Genomic DNA, 26,693 nt, shown 5'->3' with positions numbered 1-26,693 from the left:
TGCGTGCCCAACTGATTGCTGGCTTGAAAGACCCTTCCCTGAGGCAGATCCTGAAGGAGCGGCTGCGATTGAGCCCTGATCTGGGCTTCCTGGAGGCAGGGGCTGAAGCTAGAGTCCTGGAGAGAGAAGTTCCTGTTCTCAAAGCCACAGTTAGAAGTCATGAGGCAATTGCCCCTGAATTCACCAACAAAGAGCCTGATTGGGTACGGGAAATACGTCAGGAAATTCGAGACATTCAGGGTGAGTTGAATGCTACTAGAAAGACCCCTACTGCCCCCTTGCCGATGGACCGTACTGCCCAACGCGGACGGAGACCAGAGCGAGAAAGACGTTCCTACCCGGCTCCAGCACGGCATGTACCCAACCTATCGGTAGAACCAGGACCAGAGTGCTGGACCTGCGGAGGTAGGGGGCATATCTCCAAAGACTGTTCCAACCGAGAAAGGAGGAGGAGGGGACAGCCGTTAAACTAAAATACCCCACGGTTGTGGAGCATACAGTGGGGCCTCGAGCTTCAGAGAGTGGAAGAGGGAGCTCTGAAGACATTGTCTCCGAGAGGCCCATTATCTGGGCTGAATTCAATGGGCAGCGGATCCGCTGTTTAATGGACACCGGGTCTCAAGTGACCACTATGCCTGAGACGTATTTCCAAAGTCACTTTCCTGAAGTCGCTCGTTCCTGCCGGGAACCCACTGTCAAACTGGTGGCGGCTAATCAACTACCTATCCCAGTAGTGGGAGTAGTATGGATGTCCGTTCGAGCATGTGGAAAGGACCTCGGTCGGAAAGGGATCGTACTGACCACAGGGCCCGGAGGCGATGGGCCCATTGTAACCCTGGGCATGAATGTGCTGAAAGAGGTCGGACAGTTCCTGGCTGAGGGCTGTAACAAAAACAACTGGACCCGTGCCACTCGAGACCCAGCTAACAAGAGAGTATTCCAGCCTCTCGTGCGGGTCAGTCAGATTCAAAAATTGCCCGCTACCTCTCAGTACCTTGGTAAGGTATCGATACCACCCGAAGCCACAATGACACTGCCAGTGGGACAGACTGTACTCACTCTTCCGATGCTGGCACATGTGTCCTTAGAGGGCGTGGACATTCAAGTTGAACCAATGGAGGGAGAGGAAGCGCCCTCTGGACTCCTGGTTGCTCGGACCCTGGCCACCGTGCGGCACGGTCGAGTACCCGTGCGTTGCATCAATTTAAGAGGCACAAGTTTACAGTTGTTGCCCCGACAAGAGGTGGCGCGAGTGTGTATAATGCCAGAAGCCCTTACTAGATCTGACGCTATAGGGCTGGCACCTGTGGAATGAAAGCCATGGAACCTGGAGGTGTCCCTCAATAGCCAAGAGAATGGAAGAGAATTGTTGGCTGGGCGCTACCTCTTGGAGGAAATGTAAGCTAATCTGACTGAGTTTTCTGCTTTACAAGTAAGGCAGATCGAACAACTTCTACAATGATATCAGGGAGTGTTTGCACAGCATGAAGATGATTTCGGGTGCACTCGGGACATTCAGCACGAAATACACACCGGAAATACTGCTCCCATCAGAGAGAGATATTGGCAGATCCCGCCTCAAATGTACCAGGAGGTGAAAGAGCTGTTGGCCCACATGTTGCGGAATGGTGTGATCCGTGAAAGTCAGAGTCCTTGGGCGGTGTTATGATCTGCTACAAGAACTAAGGAAAAATCGGAAAACTGTCCCTACAATAGGACTAAGCTGATTCCCTACGATGCAGCGGGCAACCTGTTCCTTGTGAACAGACCCGCCTTCGTCCTCAGGTAGTCTGAACGCAGACCTATAGATATAAGGGAGGGGTCCCTAAAAGTACTAAGGACTGGGACAAAATTGGACACCTCCTAGCAGAAGTTGTAGCGGAGCAAAAAGACAAACAGACAAAAATACTTAGAGGTCCAAGGACCAAGCAAACTATAGAGATAGGTACAAAGCACCTGGCTAGATTAAGAGTCAAAGTAACACTGAAGTCCAGCAAAACAGAAGGGTTCTAACAGGCGGCTCCAATCGTGCTGGTCCGGAAGAAGGATGGTACCCTGAGATTCTGCGTAGACTATCGAAAGCTGAATACCTGTACAGTACGGGACTCCTATCCACTCCCCCGAATTGAAGAGTCTCTATCTGCACTAGGGAGCGCCAAATTCTTCTCTTCCCTCGACCTGGCCAGTGGCTATTGGCAGGTCCCAGTAGCTGAGAAGGATCGTCCGAAGACAGCTTTTGTTCTCCCCATGGGCCTGTTTGAGTTCAATCGGATGCCGTTCGGGCTAACAAATGCGCCAGGAACCTTCCAACGGCTGATGGAGAGATGCTTGGGGGACCTCAACTTTGAAGCCACTTTAATATATCTGACGATATCATTATCTATTCCGCTACGTTTGAAGATCATCTCCGCCGATTGGAACAAGTGTTAGAATGGCTTCAAAGGCACGGCCTGAAAATTAAGCCTCGTAAGTGTCGTCTCTTCAAACGAGAAATTGAATATCTGGGGCACACTGTGTCCAGTGCAGGAGTGCACCCCACTGCGGAGAAAGTAGCTGCCGTGCAGAAGTGGCCCACACCCGCCAATCTAAGGGAACTGAGGGCGTTCCTGGGGCTTGCTGGATACTACCGCAGATTCATTAAAGACTTTGCTAAGATTGCGATCCCGCTCAATGAATTGCTGAGAGGAACGGCTGGGGGAGCCAAGCGGCAGCCCATTCAGTGGGGCCCACGGCAAGAAGAGGCATTCCGAGCATTGAAAATGGCGCTAACGAATGCCCCAATCCTGGCCTACGCTGACTTTTCGCAGCCTTTTATGTTGTACACTGATGGAAGCTTGCATGGACTGGGAGCAGTGCTGGCTCAAGTACAAGGAGGAAAAGAGCGAGTGATCGCGTATGCCAGCAGGTCACTCCGAGACACGGAGAAGAATCCGGACAACTACAGTTCGTTTAAGCTGGAGCTATTGGCACTGGTGTGGGCCATGACCGAGAAATTTGCTGAGTACTTGTCAGGGTCAGAAGTGCAAGTGCGGACAGATAACAACCCTTTGGCCCACTTGGAGAACGCCAAACTGGGCGCGTTAGAACAGCGGTGGGTCGCAAGGATGTCCAAATACCAATATAAAATCGCCTATCGGTCCAAGGCCCTGAACACTGCAGATGCAGATACCCTGTCCCGGGTCACTCAGGCGGGGCCGAATAGGGACAGAGATGAGGAGCTCGAAGGCGACGAGATCCCGGATTTCAGCCAGGTCGCCGCTGCTGTGGTCGACGCCCAGGAGACCAGAGAAGAGCCGAGGCCCACTCAAATTCTGGGCCGTTCGAGGGACGAATGGATACATCTGCAGCAGTCCGACCCAGAGTTAGCAAAGTTGAGAGAATGGGTCGCCCTTAGGCAAAAACCCGACCAGGAAGCCAGAGCCGCTTCACTTCCAACTACCCTACAAATACTAGGCCAGTGGGAGAGGCTCTTCCTGAAGGATGGCTTGCTGTGCCGAAGAATCCAGCTACCTCGAGAGTTTGATGTTACCTGGCAGGTGGTAGTTCCAGGAGCGCTAGTAACGCAGCTAGCCCAGGAAGCTCATAGAAGAGGTGTTCACTTCGGTGTAGAAAAGACCTTTCGGTGGTTGCAACGGCTGGTGTATTGGCCTCAACTGTGACAAGAAGTCGAGGGGGTCTGCCGAACATGTCGTCAGTGTGAGTTGAACAAGCCCCCGGAACAAAGAGCTCCCATTCAGACCATCCGAACTTCTGCCCCCTTGGAAGTCTTGATGATTGACTACCTGATGATAGGAACTTCATACAATGGTTATGGACACTGTTTAGTCATGACTGATCACTTCACCAAGTTCGCAGTAGTGACGCCTACTAAAGACCAGACAGCAGAAGCCGCTGCTAAGGCCATCTGTCAGGATTTCTTCCGGATTTATGGGTGCCCGAAGCGAATACATTCTGACCAGGGGGCCTGCTTCCAAGGATGAGTGATGGATGAGCTATACCGCATCTATGGGATCGACTGATCCCGAACAACGCCTTACCACCCTCAAGGGAACGGCGCATGCGAGCGCTTCAACCGAACCCTGTTGCAAATGTTGCGAACGCTTGAAGCGGACAAAAAGATTAAGTGGCCCGAATTTGTGTCCGAGCTGGTGTGGGTATATAATAATCGAGTTCATGCGATTACCGGCTACACCCCTTACATGTTGCTGTTTGTAAGAAGTGGGCGAGAAATTACTGAACTGGAGGTAGACTCAGAAGACTCCGGCCCGGGCAGTAGCCCAAGTACCTGGATTCGAGAACACCAGCGTCGGCTCCATACAGTGAGAAGAATGGTTGCTCAGAAGTTTCAGGAAGTAGAGCATGCAGATCAGCCCCCGACCGCAGGCGGATCACTTCAGCCAGGAGACCGAGTACTGGTAAGGGCCAAACGATTTGGGAGTAAACTGGACCATCGTTGGGAGGCGATACCATATCGGGTGGTGAAGAAGGTTCACCCAGACAACCCCATCTATGAGGTTAGGCCCGAAGGGGATGATGCCGCAACACCCAGGGTGTTGCACCGCAACATGCTGCGACCTTGCTCCTCTGAAGCAGAAGTCTGTAACGAAGTTGGGCCTTCAAACGTATTGGCTGAAGTGCCACATGCAGGAACCTTGGGGGATGAAGAAGGATGGGCCACAATGCAGTTGGGCCCGTCCGAACCGTTGAGGCCAACCCCGAGTGGAACCCAGAATGAGTCGAGAAATGACTTGCAATCCCCAGTAGTTGATTCATCGGATCTCCCGGAGTCACCTCCACAAGAGGAGCCCCGCAGAACTGAGCAGGCTAATGCCGGAATTCCTCCTAAACGGTATGCTCAAGAAGAGTTTATCTGGTCTCAAATCCAGCAGAAAACGCAGGAGTGTGCCCAACTCCTGTCTGAACTTGCACTGCCTGGAAAGAGGCATCAATTCTGTGAGAAGTCCACTCGCCCGAGGACTGGCGAGCAAAAAGGAGGGAGGAATGTAGCAAAGGCGAGAGAGCTTGTAAGGGAACTCCTACATGATGTTCCAAAGATGGAGAGAGGCTGCCATCTGCTGGCCAGAGACAGTCAAGCGGAACCAAGATATGCAAGGAAAGTTGAAGGGAGAGCAGATTTAGACGCTGGACCCAATCAGGTGACTTCCAGGAAGGAGTTCCGGGAGATAAGAGGCCAGCGCGCCAAACCTGAGGGTTCTTTGGCGCCAAGCAGTAGAAAGGAGCAGACGTGTTCCCTGCGTGCTGGGAAGCCCCGCGTGACAGGCCTAAGCCAGAGGCCTGTGAGGTACCACAGCCGGGCACCGGTAAAAGAGCTCCGGATCCCTCACAGATGTGACCCGAGTGCTGTGCCTGCTGAGGAGACTCGGAACCTGCTTGCAGTGCTGAGTGAGTTCGTGGAACCCGACGTCGCCCGCCGACAGACGAGGTCTGGACCCCCCTACCCAAGGCTCGAGAGATTGCCTCCAACAGCCAAGCAGAGAGGACTTGAGAGACGGCTGCCCCAGGAAAGTCACGCCAGCGAAAGCAGAGGAGCTGCATACGTGAACAGGGCCGTCACTTCTACTGTTCACTCATGGTACCGGGAACAATTGGGTTTAGGTACTCAGGTTGGGAAGGGAACGGTTGGGGCTAAAGAAGCTCAACGTTATCTAATTGAATTTATCTGGAAAAAGACTCACGGCCTAGCGGGAATAACTGGTGACCCCCGCTACAGCCATATGCTCAGTTAAGGAACTCACGTGGTGTCTCCCATGATCTAGGGCACCACATTACCTTGAGAGACTTCGCATTTTGCTAATACTTCAAATTACTGTTTATTACCCTTGTTGCAATCCCTTGTTCAGCGTACCTGTTATATATATATATAAACTGTTTATATTCAACTCTTACTGTTCTCGCCTTGTGTCTCTGTGCGTTGCATCCCGGCACCTGCATTACATAACTATGGGGCAGCTACGACCGGCCATATCACAGTCCGTCGTGACACTGGTCGGCGGAACGGGACCACTTTTCCTATGATCCCTGTGTTTCTCCCCATCCTTTCTCATTACCTCCGGAGCTGTGCTAGTCATGGGGCAGCTACCACCGACCATGTCACCATCTGGCGTGACACTAGCCACCTGCATGGGTCGACCTGCTTCCTGGTGTCTGTGCCTGTCTCCATTGCCCATAGCACTTATACTGGCTCGCTTTAGGGGATCCTAAGCAGCATCACGCCGCAGCGTGATATGGCTGAGATCCCCTTTACCACAACACACATTTTCATTATGCATCACATAGACATTACTGACAGTTACATCACATGACATATCAGACCTGGGAGGGTTGTCAGGAATGTATCGGGCAACCACCATCCCAGATCAGTTCCCAATAGTGCATTAGTGGAGAGATTCACAGACACCCTCACTTCCCTTAACCCCCTCCCCGCACCCAAGTCCAGGAAAACTTGGGCCATCGGTATGGGGCGGCAAACACCCCCAAACCCGGTGACAGTCAGGGTCTTCCCAGTAATGAGTTCCTCTGGTAACACGAACTCAGGGTGGTTGAGGGCACTTTCTGCGCCAGAGTCCTTAATGCCAACAGTAGCAGTGTTGCCCACGGTAACCGGTTGTAAGTTCTCACGGGCCCAGCCGACTGCCCCACCTACAAAAATAATGGCTGCAGTAGGCCCTAGGGCCTCGGATGTGGGGTTCATCTTCTGCCTCTCCGGGCAGACAAGGCTGATGTGACCGGTTTGGTCACAAGTATAACACCTGCGGAAGTCAAATGCAGGCCGGGTGCTGGAAGATGAGGCTGAGGCTGAGGGCCGGCTGGCTGTAACACTGGGGGTGGCTGTCGGCTTACCCCCTTTCCAGCTGGCGGCGGCTGACTTTCGCATCTCTGGTGTATGGTTGGCCTCATAGGCATCCACGATCTGGGCTGCTTTGGTGGCTTCCTTCGGCTGCCAGGCCAGCACAAACTGTTGCACTTCCACAGGGGAAAGACAAAGAAACTGGTCGTTCACCATCAGATCCTTCAAGTCCTCAAAGGTGGAGACTGACAGTCCCTCGACCCACTGCTCAAAGTTGGTTCTGAGCCCATCCACCACATCACTGTAGCTGTCATGTGGTCCACGTTGGAGAGCTCTGAACTTTTTCCGGTAAACCTCCGGAGTCAGCTGGTACTTTTTTATCATGGCCTGCTTAATGGCTTCGTAGTCTCCATCTTGGTCTCGAGGGAGAAAAGCAAACACCTCCAGAGCTTTTCCTATGAGCCCTGGAGTTAAATACCTGGCCCACTGGGCTTCAGGCAGCTGGTACTGCCTGCAAGCTTTTTAAAATCCTCGCAGAAAGATGTCCAGGTCCCCATCCTTTTCCATCGCAGGAAAATGCTCAGGACGGGGTTTAAAGCTGTTGATCTCGACAGCTGGATTCGGGCTAACTCCAGCTGGTACCGCTGCTCATCTTGCCACTTTCCCTCAGCAGCCTCTTGGTCAGCTTGGGCCTATAGCTCAGCTCTCTCAGCCTGGGCCTGTCGCTCAGCTTTCTTAGACTCCTGGAATTTCAGGATCAGCTGCAGTCGTCCGTTACGGTCGTCTGCGGCAAGCTGCTCCAAGGCCATCTGCAGGTGGGGGTCCACACTACCCTGGCTGCGGGTCTGGCTGGCCATCACAGATGGGACCCCTGCAGCAGCACCATCCGGGCCTTGGCTGGCCGCCCCATCATCAGGGCTCTGCTGTTGGACTGGCTCTGTGGCACCTTGCAACAGTTTTGCAATCATTTGGGCCTTGTTTTTGCCTGTGGGGTCAATCCGTCTCAGCTCACAGAGGGCAGTGAGAGTGGCCTTCGACTGCTGGTGATACCAGGGCTCTTCACGGGTAGCCATCATTGCCAAATAAAAGATAGGACAGAAAAACAAGAGAAGGGGGAGATGCAACTGCTACACGTACAGTAATGTCCCAGATAAAAAATATTAAAACACTGAGTCTGATTTCTTAAAACTCTGCACAGAATTCTCGCAAGAACTGTGCAAGTTTTCAGAATGATTGCTCAATCCAGCCACTGATGTTCTGTAATATCCCACCGCTTGGCACCAATTTGTCAGAAACGGACAGCAACGACACCGGGGAGATCACACAATATCTCACCGCTGTCGTCACTCTGTCAGGATTGAGCAGGGATTCGCGCACACATGATCCCGATTACTCACTACATAGCTATCGGCAAACGAGCACAAAGCGTATGGTATACACACCTCCGGATTCCAACGCATGGAATATGTGTATACACCCCGTGGGCTGGGCTCCAGCTTTCATATTTTTATTAGCATATCTGGTTTCTGCGATAATTTCTCACTGGTTGATCACAGAAGCCTGACAGTGATACCATATTTTTCATTATGAATTTACTTTTCTCCAGAGACCACACATGATACAGCTGCAGTCTGTTATTCTATACCTTTGCGTTACCGCTCCCCGGAGGGGCATACAGCTACGGAAAATTATCCATATTGTTCCTTGGCAGACCCTGCCACTAAAAACATGGGTCCCATTATTATCGGACGTAAGGAACTTCAGATATTACATATTTTGCGCCGGTGCCAGCCAGACTAAAGATTTCTGTTGAATTCTTCTGAAGTTCTGGGAACACAGCCTTCTCACCTAGATGTAGATTTATCGCAGGTGTGTGTCATTGGAAAACATACTCGCATGTTAATTGGGTTTGCCACCTCACTTGGTAATGGCATCTGCCTCTTAGCCACTTCTCATGTGTGTGCTAATTTGCATACAGACAGCTCTCTAGATGGTCAGCTTTCTGCTCTGACAAATGGTCGAGGAGGGAAGAGGGGTTTCAGGGGGAGAGAGAAACCCTTAATATTTCTTAATATTTTTATGACAGATGGGGTCAAATATCGCAATATTTTGGCCAACAGCCTCCTTCCATCAGTACGAGCATTAAAGATGGGTCGTGGCTGGGTCTTCCAGCATGACAATGACCCGAAATACACAGCCAGGGCAACTAAGGAGTGGCTGCGTAAGAAGCATTTCAAGGTCCTGGAGTGACCTGAACTCAATAGAAAATCTTTGGAGGGAGCTGAAACACAATGTTGCCCAGCGACAGCTTTGAAACTTGAAAGATCTGGAGAAGATCTGTATGGAGGAGTGGGCCAAAATCCCTGCCGCAGTATGGGCAAACTTGGTCAAGAACTACAGGAAATGTCTGACCTCTGTAATTGCAAGCAAAAGGTTTCTGTACCAAATATTATGTTCTATTTTTCTATTGTATCAAATACTTATTTAATGCAATAAAATGCAAATTAATTATGTAAAAATCATACAATGTGATTTTCTGGATTTTTTTAAGATTCAGTCTCTCACAGGTGAAGTGTACCTACGATAAAAATTACAGACTTCTCCATTCGTTGTAGGTGTGAAAACTTTCAAAATCGTCCGTGTATCAAATACATATTTTCCCCACTGTTATATATATATATATATATATACACACACAGTACAGACCAAAAGTTTGGACTGACCTCATTTGAAGATTTTTCTGTATTTTCATGACTATGAAAATTATACATTCACACTGAAGGCATCAAAACTATGAATTAACACATGTGGAATTATATACTTAACAAAAAAGTGTGAAACAACAGAAAACGTCTTATATTCTAGGTTCTTCAAAGTAGCCACCTTTTGCTTTGTTGACTGCTTTGCACACTCTTGGCATTCTCTTGATGAGCTTCAAGATGTAGTCACCGGAAATGGTCTTCCAACAATCTTGACGGAGTTCCCAGAGATGCTTAGCACTTGTTGGCCCTTTTGCCTTCACTCTGCGGTCCAGCTCACCCCAAACCATCTCGATTGGGTTCAGGTCTGGTGACTGTGGAGGCCAGGTCATCTGGCGTAGCACCCCATCACTCTCCTTCTTGGTCAAATAGCCCTTACACAGCCTGGAGGTGTGTTTGGGGTCATTGTCCTGTTGAAAAATAAATGATGGTCCAACTAAACGCAAACCGGATGGAATAGCATGCCGCTGCAAGATGCTGTGGTAGCCATGCTGGTTCAGTATGCCTTCAATTTTGAATAAATCCTCAACAGTGTCACCAGCAAAGCACCCCCACACCATCACACCTCCTCCTCCATGCTTCACGGTGGGAACCAGGCATGTAGAGTCCATCCGTTCACCTTTTCTGCGTCGCACAAAGACACGGTGGTTGGAACCAAAGATCTTCAATTTGGACTCATCAGACCAAAGCACAGATTTCCACTGGTCTAATGTCCATTCCTTGTGTTCTTTAGCCCAAGCAAGTCTCTTCTGCTTGTTGCCTGTCCTTAGCAGTGGTTTCCTAGCAGCTATTTTACCATGAAGGCCTGCTGCACAAAGTCTCCTCTTGACAGTTGTTGTGGAGATGTGTCTGCTGCTAGAACTCTGTGTGGCATTGACCTGGTCTCTAATCTGAGCTGCTGTTAACCTGCGATTTCTGAGGCTGGTGACTCGGATAAACTTATCCTCAGAAGCAGAGGTGACTCTTGGTCTTCCTTTCCTGGGGCGGTCCTCATGTGAGACAGTTTCTTTGTAGCGCTTGAGGGTTTTTGCAACTGCATTTGGGGACACTTTCAAAGTTTTCCCAATTTTTCGGACTGACTGACCTTCATTTCTTAAAGTAATGATGGGCACTCGTTTTTCTTTACTTAGCTGCTTTTTTCTTGCTATAATACAAATTCTAACAGTCTATTCAGTAGGACTATCAGCTGTATATCCACCAGACTTCTGCACAACACAACTGATGGTCCCAACCCCATTTATAAGGCAAGAAATCCCACTTATTAATCCTGACAGGGCGCACCTGTGAAGTGAAAACCATTTCCGGTGACTACCTCTTGAAGCTCATCAAGAGAATGCCAAGAGTGTGCAAAGCAGTCATCAAAGCAAAAGGTGGCTACTTTGAAGAACCTAAAATATAAGACATATTTTCAGTTGCTTCACACTTTTTTGTTAAGTATATAATTCCACGTGTGTTAATTCATAGTTTTGATGCCTTCAGTGTGAATGTACAATTTTCATAGTCATGAAAATACAGAAAAATCTTTAAATGAGAAGGTGTGTCCAAACTTTTGGTCTGTACTGTATATATATATATATATATATACTGTACATATAAATGCATATATGCACATATAAATATAATTATGTACTTGTACAGTCCTTTGACCTTGAAAAAGTATTCATACCCTGTAAACTTTTCCACATTTTTTTCATGTTACACCGACCAAATCCTCTTCACCTCTGCAAACCGAAAGGGCGGAGGCAGACAGTATATTGTCATTGCACCGCCTGCGCTAGGATGCTGACGTCTTGTAGTCCATGAGTGAAGTATGAAGCCTAAGGCTCCCTATGCTACCACAGAATACAACTGTATCAGCTTCATGTTGACACCAACATGGGGTGACCAGCTATAAATTTGGAGTATGTACACTGCCCTGGATGTTCAGCAAAGCCACTACTTAAGGGTGCAAAGAAAATGTTTGTTTGTTTTTCTTTTTTTGCTGAGAGAAAAAGCCCCTTTGCCCCTCAGCATGTTCATATATTGGTTAAATAATGCAAGATCAAGTTCACAAACCTGGAGAAAAAAGTTTACTAAATGTAAATATTATAGGAAGTAAGTGGCTGCCACCTAGTGGCCAGAATGGCATTATATTTAGGACTTCCTGTGTTTCTTGGTGTTTTACAGCAATGTTCCTCAATGCTAGTCTCCAAGGGATCAGATTTCAGGATTTCCATGGTACTGACCAGTTGATCACTAGTCTCAGTGCAAAGTTAGATGTGGATTCAGAAGGTATGCAAATTATAAAGACAGAGCCTTCTTTTCCTGTTGGATCCACTTCTGACTTTGCCTAAAGGGATTGTCCGGGCTTAGGGATGAAGTCTGCAGTCACTCCATGTACAGAATTGTGAATCGTCACAGCGTGCACAGTGTGCACCGTAAGGATTCTCCGATGCCAGTGACTGCAAGAATGTGATTTGCATACTTTCGGCCACATTCCGACTAGACTTTTCCAGTCTCTTTCAATTAACTTGTATTGAGCGAGGCTGCGTACGTCTAGTCGGCATGTGACCGCATGTATGCAAATTGAATTCTTGTGGTTACGCGCCTGCACGGGAAAATCTTGACAGAATGCAGTGCGTGCGATGTGAGGATTCATAAGTCTGTAGTCACACAGAGTGTCTGCAGACTTGAACCCCAAGCCTGTGAAGGCACAGGGCCGGTATCAACATGCTGTGGGCCGGAACTGAGTTCTCTGCACTCTGTAACCCCTCTTCTATAAAGGACTGAGAGTGGGAGACAGAGTCGTGATTGTCAGGCCCTCTTCTGGACTGTAAGCCCAAGACTATCCCGGTGTCCAGTTGAAGCATTAGACGTGCCCCCATTGTTCTCAGAAAACGCACACTGACAGAACACTTTCCTTTCCTGCTGTATCTGATTCTAGAACCTGTTTTCCTGCTTGTTTCAGTCTGCTTCCTCCCACTCCACTCTCTTTTACAGGGCTTGCACCAGTCCTGTGCTGTAAGGGTCATGGACCCTGAGCTCACTGTGGTGTGTGAGTCACAAACTCCACACCCTGGGGCCCCAACTGGGAAATTCCCTTGTGCTGTGGGTGTAGTTCATAACTACTACTTGTACTGAGCCTAACTTCCTGAACTACAGTGCCCTCCACTGTTCCTTTCCCATTACCAAAATAAACTATGAACCCTATACTATACCTATGTCCTACACTTAACCCTATTCTTTCCCTATATGTTATACATAAAGAACATTATACATTCACTATATTACAATACATTAACTGAGCACATTAGTGCTCATAGAAATCTATGCAATTCCACATATGATAACAGTCACAAATCAGCACACATTTTGCATGAACACTGTTTAGAGAGGGAGAGGCTTACGACAGCCCCTGTCACACACTTACACCTGGACAACCCCTTTAAGCCTGAGACCATACTGTGACTTTTTGGCATGCCCAAAGATTATTTTATACCCTCCTTTTTATTGCAGCTTAACTGCAATAACTGAATGGGTTTGCATTGCAACCATGTTTTACCACTTGCATTTCACAGTCATATAACTGTGTCATCCCAGCCTTAGAAAAAAGCGGATGTCGAGTACGCGTACATGGAGCGGTTTCAGGAGCCGGTGCCATCTGTGTTATACTCGCCTTAACCACCTAAATGTTGCTATCAATATTGTCCTGGCAGCCGGGGGTTTATCTCTGGACTACTAAGAATCCCAGCCCAGCCTGCACTTCCAAGCCACCTGCTCTCCAAAAAATGCAATAAAAAGCTATCAAAATATTTTGGGTACCGCAAATAGCAATAGATAGCAATATAATAAAATAAACATAATACTATTACAATTTACAATATAGACTACAATAAAATAGCAATATAAACTACAGCTCACTGTGCAAAAAATAAGCCCTAGCACAGCTCTAATTGTGACACAAACCAAAATTAGTTTTGAATTTTTTCTTATCACTAAAATAAAAAAGTAAAAAAAAAATATATAAGTTTGGTATCGCTGTAATCCTACTTACCTGGAGAACCATGTTTCCAGGTCATTTTATATCACACAATAAACGTTGTAAAAAAAAAATGGAATAATTGCGTTTCTTAACTATTTCACAGCACGTGGAATTTTGTTTCCCTGGTTTTCATTATATTAAGTGATAAAATGAAAAAAAAAACAAAAGTTATGACTCCTGGAGGAAAGCAAGGAAAAATTAAACATATAAAAATTTAAATTGGCCACATCGAGAAGGGGTTAGCAAATCTTCCTCACTTATTAAGGGCGGTTTCACACGTCCGGATATTTCTGGTACCGGAATAACCCGTACTGGAGATATCCGTGTCCCGTCTGTCCGTGTGTGGCACACGTGTGGCAACCGCATCAGGAGCACACGTACCGGCGCTTGAGAATCAGTGTACAGTTCGAGCTGTTCCCAAGCGCTGGGTGCTGAACGCTGCCCTCATCACCTGTGATCAGCACGAGCAAGGGACAATGTTGGGAGTAGTAGTCTGCCCCCGCAGTGTCCATGTGGAAGAATAAGAATAAAATAATAAAATCCTTATACTCACCTGTTCAGAGAGGCCCTCCGCGATAATCCACCTGACCACTGATGCCAAGGAGCTGGGGAGAATGAGCGGAGCTCACTGAGTGACAGGACACCGCTCCTGACCTCAGCGCAGCTTCGAGGCCCGCTCGCTGGAGCAGCTCATTCTCCACTCCCCAGCGTCAGCGGTCAGAGGATTACAGCAGGGGACATCTCCGGTCAGGGGAGCATGAGGATTTTATTATTTTATTCTTATTTTTACACATGTACACTGCGGGAGCAGAATACTACTCACAACATTGTCCCTTGCTCGTGCAGATCACAGCGCCGGCAGGGAACCATAATGAGGGCAGCGTTCAGCACCCGGCGCTTGGTAACAGCGCTAACTGTACAGATGATTCCCAGGCACCAGTCCATGTCACACTGATGACACATGGATGTCAGCCGTGTGTGTTCAGCGTGAGACATTTCGCGGACCATGCGGCGTGAAAAAAACAGACATATCAGCGTGAGGAGCACACGGATACACGGTCCGTGGAAACACACTGACATGTGCGCAGACCTATAGATTTGAATGGGTCTGCGTGTGTCAGTGAACTGACTTGTGAAAGAGCCCTAAGATAGTTTCCAAGGGTTTCATTAATGAGATTTTGGAGAAGAAACTGAGCAAAACCCTTCAAAATCCTCCTCAACAACTGAAACCTAAAACATTTGAAGTTTCTGCTCAGTTTCCGCTCCAAAAATTGAGAAAGAATACTTTTTTTTCTTTTTTTTTTTAGAGTTTTTAAGGTGAATCAGCTTTAGGAAAAGGCAGGTGGTGTTTTTCCTGAAGTGGCTCGACTGGCGGCCCTTGACTGGAAAAAATGCTCAAAAACTGCTACAAAAATGCTCAGAAAACAACTAAAAGGTATGTGCACACTACATTTTCAGGTGTATTCTGCCTGAAGAAGAGTTGTCAAACCACAGCAAAAAAATGAACATAGTGCAAAAGCAATGTAAAAACCACCTTGCTGTGCACATGTTCAGTCTTTTGTAACTTATTTTAACCACTTCAGGGTTCGGAAACCATTTGGGGTTTGGATGCTCAGCCTCCGCTATGAAGCCGCTTACCACTATAGCGGAATGCACAAAGAACAGTCAACGGCGGTGGTGACAGTGTTGACACAAAAAAACTACAGCAAAGCTGAAGCGTGAAGCCGCATCAGGAAAAAGACTACACCTTAAAGGTGTGTTCGTACTGAGGTCCCGATTCATGAAAATGTTTTTGCAGTTTTTTCACACTGTTTTACCATTCTTGCAAAAACGGGCAGAGCTGGGATGAAATATGGAGCGTCAAATCCCCCCACTGGCAAATTGTTCAACATTTATGCCACTTTAGATGTGCAAATTAAGCCATAAATGTCCTCCAGATTGAGATTGAAATGTGAATTGTCCCTATAGAATTGCATTAGATGCGGAAAATCCGTAGGTAAAAAATGCATATTTGTTTATAGCGTGTTTCCGCTGTGGAAATGCATTAAAGATGCATGTAATCGGCACATGACTGTATCCGTAAACTTTTATCAAAGCCAAATACCAGCAAATATCAAAAACAAAGAAGATTTATTTAAAACATGACATATCAATAAGAGACGAAAACTGCAGGGTCAAAAACGCGATAAAACGAGGGTAAAAAAAAATACAAAAAAACGCAAGTAACCTGCAGAAAATCTGCAACTCAAAACTCACCAAATACTCATCGTGGGAAGATAGCGTTGAGTTCTTCTTACTATGTTTTTGTAAGCTAAGTTTTTGAGGAGGATTTTTGGAGAGTTTCCACTCAATTTCCGCTCCCAAAAGTCAGCAAAAAGACTCAACGTGAACACACCCCAAACGTGATGCACACAGTGCTCAAAGATGAGTTTTTCAAGAGGAAACCTCTTTGGGAAACTCTCCATCTTTGAGAAGTATTTGGAGAAGTTTTGTTTCCTAAAGCAGTTTTGGAGGAGCTTTTTTTTCCCCCCTGAAGTGTTTTTTTGTAGCTTTCTGATTGGACATTGCCTAGTTTTCAGCAGGATCCTTTTCGAAGAAGTAACATGCACTTTTTTCCTCCAGATTTTTAAAACCTGGAAAAAAAAATACTAAAAACCCGGTTTTACAATAAAAATAATTAAAGAGTCTTTCACGTGATTTATTAGTGAGTTTTCATGCCCTTTTTGGAGCCGAACAACTCCAAAATAATCCTCAAAAGACTCTGTTGGCAAGTATGCCTAAATCTGGCATTTTTAACAAGCTTTTCAAAGAGGGTGGAAAAAACTGTGTGTGAACAAGGCCGATACAATAAATAAGAAAACTGCTCCTCCTAGAGCATTATGGGGGCTACGAGCTGAAGTCAGAGTGTAAGTAGCCGGGTGGAGCTCCTCTTAGCCAAGTACTGACCTGCAGATATCTCTGTGCCATGAACAGTGTAGGATGGAGTCACACATACTAGGAGGGAGATTCCATCTTACATCATCTGTCATTAGACTTAGACGAAAAATACAAGAAATTCTGATTCTGAGCCTTATCTGCAGAGAGTCGCTATTGTTCACCCTGTCTGTAGCTGCCGCTGCGTCAGTGAGTCCGGTTCAGGTGCGGTTTATCATCATCATTATTTTATTTCTATTGTATGTCAAATTTCTCTGTTAGCTGTAGAAGTCTCTAGGAAAGTTGGTTGATTACACTATAGGGGCTTTATACAAACTACTGGAGTTGGTGTTGGACTCTGTTTACACTGAGTTTGTCAAAAACAAAGAATTTTTTTTCTGGTCTGGGGTCTCAAGTCATTTTTGGCCCTAGTCCATGTCCAATTTAAGGTTTGTATTTCAAATTTTGTCATGTTTTCTAGGACTTTCTAGTTAGACTAAGTTCACACCATGTTTTTTGGAGCCAATGGGCTCCCTTAATTAAAAAAAAAAAAGCTTTGAACATTCACACAATTCTTTTTGTTCATTTCGATGGCAAATCCATTTTGCTGTTTATATGAGTGATGAGATTTTTCAGTGTTTTTTTTTTTTTTTTTTCCTGAAGAGGTTTTGAAAAATACTTTGTGGATGGAAAAAAAAAAGTCACTTCTATGAAATTGATCTTGATAAAATCTGCTCCAAACTAGGACTGTCCAATCAAAGACTGCAGAAAAAAAAAAAAAAAAACCTCTTCAAGATCACTTCAGGTAACGCTGAGTTTTTGGGTAAGTTTTTTCTATTCTTGAAGAGGTTTCTGGTTTTGTATGCCTCAAAAAACTTTGTGTGAATATAGCTTATACCTCACTCTGGGAGAAAATGTGTGATATGATGCCTAAATAAGGCTATTTCTCACATTGGCTCCTCAAAACCCACTAGCATAACCCCTTTCAATAAGAACACGTTCAGTATTTGGAAGCCAAAACCAGAAGTGGTGACGAGTTTTTATTACACTTTACATCTGATTGTTCCACTCCTGATTTTGGCTTACAAATACTGATGTAAAAAACTGAATGTGGCCTAATAATAATATTTCATGGTAAGGGAATCCCTACCGTAAACCACCATATTATTACAGCGTAGAAGTCGTGGGACAGTCATCCAGATTTAATGGGCGCAATCAGAGTTGATGCCGAACCTTGTTGTTTAACCCCTTGGATGCCTTGATTGATACCAGTGGTTGCATCTGGAGAGTCCAATAGATCTGTAAACCCATCAACAACCACGTAGTATGATCACAGGTCGCTGATGGGTTCGCCATACCTCCCTACTTTTGAAGAAGAGACACCGTGAAAGATTATGTGGCGTGCATAGTGCACCGCGGCAAAGTTTTAGGCCACACACATTTACCATTTCATTCTTACCTGGCCAAAATAAAAAAATTATTAGAAAATGATAGACAACCCCTTAAGGGCTGTGTTCACACTACTGATAAACCTATTTGTTTTCTTGTCCATTATAGGACCAGGAGATTGGAAAACAGCTGGGGACGGATTTGCCATTGAACACACAGCACAGTCCAACTGTCCCCACTGACTATAATGAACTTCGTCAACTTTCAATTCAGGTGTCCATCACATTTCAAAGAAAGATCTTGTTCCTATCAGTCCACACTCAAGCTGCCCGTCCGGCTGTCCTCTGCGGCCCTGGGCCGCCCGTCCGGCTGTCCTCTGCGGCCCCGGGCCGGCTGTCCTCTGCGGCCCCGGGCCGCCCGTCCGGCTGTCCTCTGCGGCCCCGGGCCGCCCGTCCGGCGCTCCTCTGCGGCCCCGGACCGCCCGTCCGGTTGTCCTCTGCGGGCCCGGGCCGCCGCACCTCTGCGGGCCCGGGCCGCCCGTCCGCCGCACCTCTGCGGGCCCGGGCCGCCCGTCCGCCGCACCTCTGCGGGCCCGGGCCGCCCGTCCGCCGCACCTCTGTGCCCTCGGATCAAGGCACATCAGAACTTTATGATAATGTGCCCTGGACTAAGGGCAGAGAGGAGAGTCTTAATCTGAAGGTATCCCGATTTATTATAGTTGTGTGGATACATATTAATATGAATGTTTTTTGTTATTTAATGGGAACCTGTCATGTTGGATAATGCAACTTACCTACAGATATAGGATTAATCTGCAGGTTAATAGTGTTATGAAAGGGCCTGGCCGCTGTATTGAAATTGCTGCACACAGGGGAAAATTAAGTTTATTCCTCCAAGGAGCTGCCGGCTTTCAGTCTTACAGGTGTGCCGGCATGGCTACAGCAAGCATGCTTGCATCGTGGGGGCTGGGTTTGCTTACAGCCGCTGCTCATTGTGTCTGTGACTGAAGATATGTCGGCACACCTGTGTGACTGAAAGCCGGTGGCTCCTGGGAGGAATAAAGTGATTTTTTTTTTTTTTCCCGGGTGCCACTCTTTCAGTACAGTAGCCGAGCAACTCCATAACGCTATTAAACTGGAGATTAATAGTGTTATCCAACTAGACAGGTTCCCTTTAATACATGTAACAAAATGTTATTGTATAATTGTTATGCTATTCTTTTGGGGGGCAGGGTCTTTTTTTTTTCTTCTTTTTTTTTTAATGTAATAGAAAAAAATCTATCTTTTTATGTTTTACATAATTTGTCCCCCAAGAGCTCATAACAGATCTCTGGGGAAAAATCTATATTATTTTTTTTATTGTACATATTTTCCACTGTAACTGAAGCATCTGTAGGAGCCCAAGTTACAGAGAAAACATCCAATGAGAAGTCACATAATGGCACAGCTGATCTGGGAGAGCAAAGACCCAGCAGCTCTGTGTCAGGCAGAGACCCAGTGATCATGTCACTGCTGAATCTGAAGGACGCCTCATCTGTGCTGAAGCTTCTATTTAGCACTCGGAGCTTATTGAACACTCTGTGCTTGCAGGAGAGAAGACTGATATCGGTGATAAACCGCTTCTGTCTTCTCAGGGAACACTCGGAGTCACACTGAGTAGCCCTACACTGATAAGGGCAGGGTGGGAAACTTGGCCCTCCGCCTGAGACAGAGACCAAATCCAGGGCTGTCCTGCTAGATATGGGATGGTTGGATCTATGGCATTTTAATGTAACACACACACATGGAAGTATAAGTGACACCAAAAGAGTGTAGCAGCTCCATATAATCTGATCACTGAAGGTCTGGCATCTCAAACCCTCAGCAATCAACCATTATCTCTGTGGCAAGGTTCTGTAGTGTGGAACAGGCCCGAGGCCTTCTCTATGTATTGGCTCTTTGCTCCGGCTAATAGAGAGGGTTTCTGAGCAGAGGACTCAATCTAGGATACTCATATGTTTTGAAACATTTCATTTTGCTATTACAGGACCACGTAAAATTTGGCTACAACCAAGTCGAATGGTCAAATGGAACGGCTATCCATTCAGCGACTGTAAAATGCCTCGTTCAGAAGTCCAATGAGACCTTTGGTGACTATCGATTCACCCTGTCTGTTGGAGATGGGATCTACATCTTTGGGTTCATTGGCATTCTTATCGTATTGAAATCTCTCCTGACGAAAATTACGATGGTAGAAAACAAGTCTGAAGATACCGAATATGTCATGTCCACATGTTCGACACATGCTACGTACAAGATTTACCTTCAGAAACGCACAAACAATAACAATGTCCTGATGACACCACCGAACTCGCCATGCATGGGCCAAACACTAAGTCCTCCCGTCACAAGCACTCCTGTTTCTCATAGTGGGACTCGATGTTATCCATTGTCTAATCTTGATGGTGGGCGTCTTTATTATGCAGAAAGGTGTCTATTCTCTAGCCCGGATGGCAGCACGAAATCCCTGGTGTAGTCCAAAAAATTCACAAAAAGAGAAGACGCAATTATCGGCGAATGCCCACATTTATATGTCACAAGCTTTTTTGGAATATCACGATAGGATCACAATGAGGAACACAATTTTGACATGTTTTGTATTCTTATAAAAGTCACATAAAATATTTATGACGTGAAAATAAAGGAATATATGGGGAATTGGTAGACAGTTACGTACACTTATTATGCCTTTACGTGTGTGTTCATTACCCATTCACCAAAAATCTGAGGGATCTACGTAAATGGCCACCTCTCCATTGACTTTTTTGTGACAAAAGCGACCATTAATCCATAAGCTTGTAACAAGACCGGCAACTTTCAGACATTTTTGACATCTCCAGTACATTATTAGGGTATGTGCACATTGAGTTTTTTGAGAGGAAAAATGCCTGAAAAAATAGCTCAAAAAATTATTTTTGAAAGAATCTTGCTATTCATTTATTTTGTGAAACTATTTTGCTGTTAATATGTTCAGTGTGTTGAGCGTTTTTTCTACTTCAGGTTTTGCAAAGAAAGTGCAAATATTTCATTTCTTTGCATCGGCTCCTGATGGAATCTGCTCCAAATTAGGTCAAATCAATAGCCTGAAAAAAAAAACTTCCAAAACACTTCAAAACTGCTCCAAGAAAAGAAAAACTCCCCAAAAAAGGATTGCTTCCTGCAGAGATTTCCACTGGAAAACACATAATTTTTGACTGGCTGAAAAAAAAAAAAAAATCTGCGAGCACATATTTTTAGGTTAAGTTCTCATAATGAGTTTTTGACACTGTGCAAAAAAAACAGCACCAAAGTGGAATGTGAGTTGCAGAAATCTCAGACCCACTGTGGTTTTTTTTCTTCTACGTTATGTAAACTGACCTGCGGTGCATTTTTGAAATCCGCAAGATGTCAATTTCTTTTGCGGGAACGCTGAGTTTTATGGGCAGATTTTCTCCATAGAATTTCATTAAATGCAGGTAAAGAATGCACATTCATTTTTTTTTGTACTAAAAACGCATGTAATCCACACATGACTGTATCAGTAATGTTTTGTCAAAGCCAAATACCAGGACGTATCAAAGACAAAGCAGCTTTATATAAAACATGACATACCCATAGAGTAATAAGAACAGCAACATCAAAACTGCATGTAAAAAAAAAACGCATTCTAAAACGCAATGAAAAAACGGAAGTAGCTTATTTGGTGCAGAAATTCAGCAACCTCAAAATCTCATCGTGGTAAAGTAGTGTTAACACGCATGATCGCAACACAATGACCGGACTGGCCGGCGGCATTTCTGACCCAAGCAGGACAGCATGCATTTCTATGCAGCTGTCATGCTAGGGTCGGGAAAGCTGACGGCCAGTCCGATCCCGTTCTTGAGTTTATGTGGCCGTCTCACTCTTCTCTTAGGATAAGTTATCAATGAGGCTGCGTGCCCACGTTGCGGATTACAAGCGTAAAACTCTTGTAAAACGCTTGTTAAGCCGCACCCCATGGTCCCCAATGAGAATCCGCAAGTTCTATGCCCATGCTGCGGATTTTTCCGCAGCGTTTATGCTGCGTTCAAAAATCCGCAGCATGTCATTTAATTTTGCGTTTCCGCATGCGGAATTGCCTTATACAATGCATGAAAAAACGCAAGGCAATTCCGCATGTCGAAAACGCGCCATAAACGCGTGCGGAATTCCGCATGCGTTTTTCCGGGAGAGGACATGCGGAAATGAAGCAGAAATTTTCTGCTTCATTTCCGCAACGTGGGCACATAGCCTAACAGATTGTTGGGGGTCCGGCAGCCTCACCGATCAACTATTTTTCTGCTTTGGAGGCAGAAGGATGTAAACAATGTAAGAAGCCAAAACAGCCTCTCAAACTGTGTAGCAGTCGCTGCCGATTACTGCAGATCAATGAATAGGAGAAAAACTACAGTACTTTTCAAAAATGTGGATGGGACTTAGCAGGAGGGGTCTGCAACCTAATCATCCTTTGGTTTAGTGAGTGGTTAGGGGCAGAGCATAGATATAGGGGGGGGGGGGGGGTTCAGCCTGGAATAGGTGACAGTGGCCATCTTGGATTACTTCTTATTGGGTTTTATGACACTTCTTACTCCATTGAACTTTTGCTCAAGACTGATAGATTCAAAAATGCTCGTCTTAATGGGTTCCTCAATTTATGTAGACTTTTCAATATTTGACAGGAACCTGTCATTAGATTCATGCTACCCAACCCACGCGGGCAGCATGAATTGGACACTGACTGCACAATTGCAGCCCGTTATGTTTTACTCTGAAAGGCAACGAATAATCAGAGTAAACATACGTGAAAAGCTGGCGGGGGACTATGTCTCTCCACTGACTGGTCCAAGGCAAGTTCCCAGCTGGCTTTCCCACCCCGTTGCAATTTACTCACAGGTCTCTCCCTGTCAGTCAATGGGACCGCATTGGAATAATATATATATATATAAAATTTATTTTTTTTATTGTTTTTTTACATTTTTTATTAGTTTCCCTAGGGATTTTGAACTTGCGATCACTTGTACAATATTGCTGTGTATTGTAAAATTACTGAATCTCCTTTGAACCCCCACCACAGGCTGAATAAAAACATGGCAGACATGGGCTCCTTCAGTAGGCCCCTTGGTGCCATGACAACATTTTGTAATTTTGTTGTGGGGGGGAATAATGGGCATTTATGTGATTGGCGACCCTCCTACCCATCATTTGCAGAACAGGCCTTTCCTGACCCTTTGTTTTAATGTGAAGTCCCTGTGCAGACGAAGCCCTGTGGAGATTCTCAGAAGAATAATGGGGCATTTAATTTGACCATAGCAGACATGAACAAATAATCACTCATCAATGCCCCCAGTACCTGGAAAACTTTACTAATTGTGGACCCCACTGTTATGATAGTGGTTCTATGTGGTGTTTACTTATACGAATATACAGTATATATAATTGTATGTGACGCGCCCCTGGGCCTGTGTCGCACTGCGTTGCGCACGCGGGAGCTTACCCGGAGCCGGATCTGTTGAGGGTTGTAGTCTCGTGGCGGTGACCCGGTCCGTGCCCAGGGAGTCAAACTGAGCGGCGATGTATCAGCGGTAGATGTTGGACGACTACGCCACCCGTTGAGTACAGCTAAGGAGCTGCTGCTGCAGGGCAGACCGCTGAGGCCGGTGGTAGGATTGTGCAGCGTGATAGTATAACCCCCAACGGGAGGGGTATGGCCTCAGGGCAGCCGACGTGGATGATGGGGGTAGCAGGAACCACTCGGAGACGGTACGGTGTAGTTCAGGGTCTTTACTGGTGACAAAGGTAGACCCTCCCGGAGTACTGGCTAGCGATTGGGGCCTGGTCAGTCCTTGAGCAGATGGGATCTCCCCTGGCCAGGCGGAGTTGTAGGCCTCCCAAACTAACTGTACTCTTCTGGCTACCTTGCTAGAGGCGGGTATAAGTAGCCCACGTCCCTGAGTGTACCGTGTGGTGCTCACCCGTATGGCCGGTGACTCGGGGCCTTCTAGTAGCTTCCGCTCCACGACGGCGGTGCTGGTCCCATGCGTGTGACCGTGCCTTCAGGTTTCTTGGCCAGAGGACCTGGAATCCCCTGCCTGACGGATTCTGCTGCTGGGTAGGAGTTAGTCCCCACAGCCTCGGACTCCGGGTCCGGTAAGAAATCTTCTCAGTCAGGGCGAGCTCTGCAGCTGCCAGCCCCTGACTCCTTGTAACACTGCTCCCACAGAGCTCCTGATGTTCTGTTCCTATATTTGCTTCTTTTCTCTGTCTCTACTTCTTCTCTACTCACTAACCCTGCCTCAGCCCCAGTTTTATATAGGGGAAGTTCTTCCCCTCCCAGGACTGTGCAGGAGGTGTGGCATGCATAGGATTCCTGACCAAGAGACCTCCCACCTGCTCTCAGACGTAATATCTCTATCACTGTGGCAACCAGACCCCTGGGGTGTCACATATGTATATTGGGATTTAGCAAAACTGGTGCAGGGGTAAAGCATACCAGTTGCCTATAGCAACCAATGGGGTTGTTTCTTTCATTTTGAAAATGGCCTCTAAGAAATAAGAGCTGAAATGTGATTGGTTGTGTGGCGCCCTGCTGCGCATTGGTGCCACAGAACCCAGAAGGGTGCATGGATGGACTTCTCCACAAGAGGCCCTCACACATTCACACACCTCCACCCTACCACCTCAGACCAGCAGAGGGAGCCCGTTAGGGATATATATAGGGAGGGTGGAGCCAGGCAGCTCAGTTTTTAGTCACAGTCAGTGTTCAGAGAGGAACACAGCTCAGAGTGAGCAGAGAGCGTGCCGACGCAGCACACCAGATGGCGAGTAGTGAGGGCCCCAAGTGTGGTCGACGGCGAGGAGGAAAGGAGAGTAGAGCTAAGGGGGCATAGGAGCCTAGGAATCTCACCCCGATATATATACCGGACACCGGGTCCGCGCCTACAGGGACTATTTATACCCAGTAGGAACCACCAGAACCCCTGGAGAACTACAGGTCCCAGGTTCACCAAATGCTGATTGTAGTACCAGGGCTAGGAGTCACGGAGGCGGCCCCAGCGTCCAGGGAGAGTGATCTCCAAAGAGAAGGCCCTACCACCAAGTCAGCAGGTGCAAGGAGAGACAGAAATTAAGCTAGGCCTAGTTCCAGGCAGGTCAGAAGCTTAGAGAGTAAAGCCACGGATCAGGAGGCCCTATACCCGCTCACTGGGGAGAGTCCAAAAGTGTGCCCTTCACCTGGAGTACCCTGGACAGTGCCTGCAGCATCACCAGTAAAGGTACTGAAGCAAATCCCCTGTCTCTGTCCGTTACTTCTGCTGCGCCATCGCTCCCCCTGCACCACAACGCCCAGCGCAACCTGCACCGTTTACACTGCCCTGAGGCCTGCTCCACCTGTGGGGAGCTGTTCCATCTCAAGCTGCCCTAAACACCTGCCTCAGAGGACTGTCGCAGCGCTGGTGATCCTCACCAGACACCACAGGTGGCATCACGACAAATCCCCCTATAAATATCCCCTTTTTGCACTGACCGCCCTGGGTCATGGACCGGGCCAGCCACCGTGATCTCCCCCAAAAGCAGCCATAAGGCCCGGCTGCCGAGTACCCCACGGCCCTGGGGGCGAGTCAGTTGCTAGGGACATCTGCTCCTCGTTTCCTTCACAACAGTTTTTATAAATGCCCACCATTTTTTTTTCCCCCCTTTTCCATGTTGGCTTGCAAAAACAACTTAGCCAATCTCTTTAGAGGCTATTCTCGGCCAGTTTCTTCCTTCATTTCATATATATTTATTCTTTTTATATTTTTCCTCGCTGAGAAAAATTGTACATTTATATTAAAGATTAAAGCATTTTCAAGGTTACTGGGTTTAATGTTTGTCCTCGCTGTGTGATAAGAAATCCTTTTCAGATGAAAAACAAGTAATGAACAAAGCAAGATGATAAAATATTAAGGTCATTGATATGTGCGGGTGCAGGGCAATGTCTCCATAAGGTTTTGTTGTGCGGCTTTCTGCCAATCCAGTACAATGGGTAAATTTGTAGATTGCGGCTCCCAAGCTAAGCTGCTTATATAACTTTACACTAGTTTTTCTTTGCAGCCTTCCTTGATGAGATAATATAAATCACACATTCCACCTAAAGGGTTGAGTTTTTGGAGAAAAAAACTGAGCGAAAACTCCAGGTTTTTGTGGAGAATTTTGGAAAGTTTCCGCTTCAAAAACTCATTAGGATATGTGCACACAATGTCTTTTATCCAACACCGGAGTTTTCTTTCGCAAAGCCATTCAGGAAAAAGCCGGTGGTTTTTTTCCCTGAAGCGTTTTTGCTGTAGCTTTTGCAGCTGCTCCACGCCACCATCTTTTACCTATATCTTCTATTATAGAGAAGCCTACCCGAAGAATGCACATATTACTTCTTTTAACCGCTGCAAGTTTCCGAAGCCTGAAATGGTTAAAAGAATTGACATAAGCCTGAACATGTCGTTTTGATATTGGTGTGTATTATACCCATTTTTTACAGCAGCTATTTGGCGCTTTTTTAAAGAGTATTCCTGGTGAAATCCACCTGAACAGATGACATGTGCACATATCCTAAGTGTTTGTTCACACAGTTTTTTTAACTGGATTTTGAAATGTTTTCTGCTCCAAAATCCACATGAAAAACTGCTTTAAATCCTCCTTAAAAATGCTTTCCTTCTGATATAATTGGGAAAACACAACTCTAGCGCAAATGGTGATTTTTATTTTCCATGTAGAAAAAGAAGCAATATGTCAATTCT

The sequence above is a fragment of the Phyllobates terribilis genome, unplaced genomic scaffold (genome assembly GCF_046119375.1).
Source record: "Phyllobates terribilis strain yellow unplaced genomic scaffold, ASM4611937v1 Scaffold_2__4_contigs__length_985480577, whole genome shotgun sequence".
Taxonomy (NCBI): Eukaryota; Metazoa; Chordata; class Amphibia; order Anura; family Dendrobatidae; genus Phyllobates; species Phyllobates terribilis.
Note: the sequence above shows the minus strand (reverse complement) of the source record.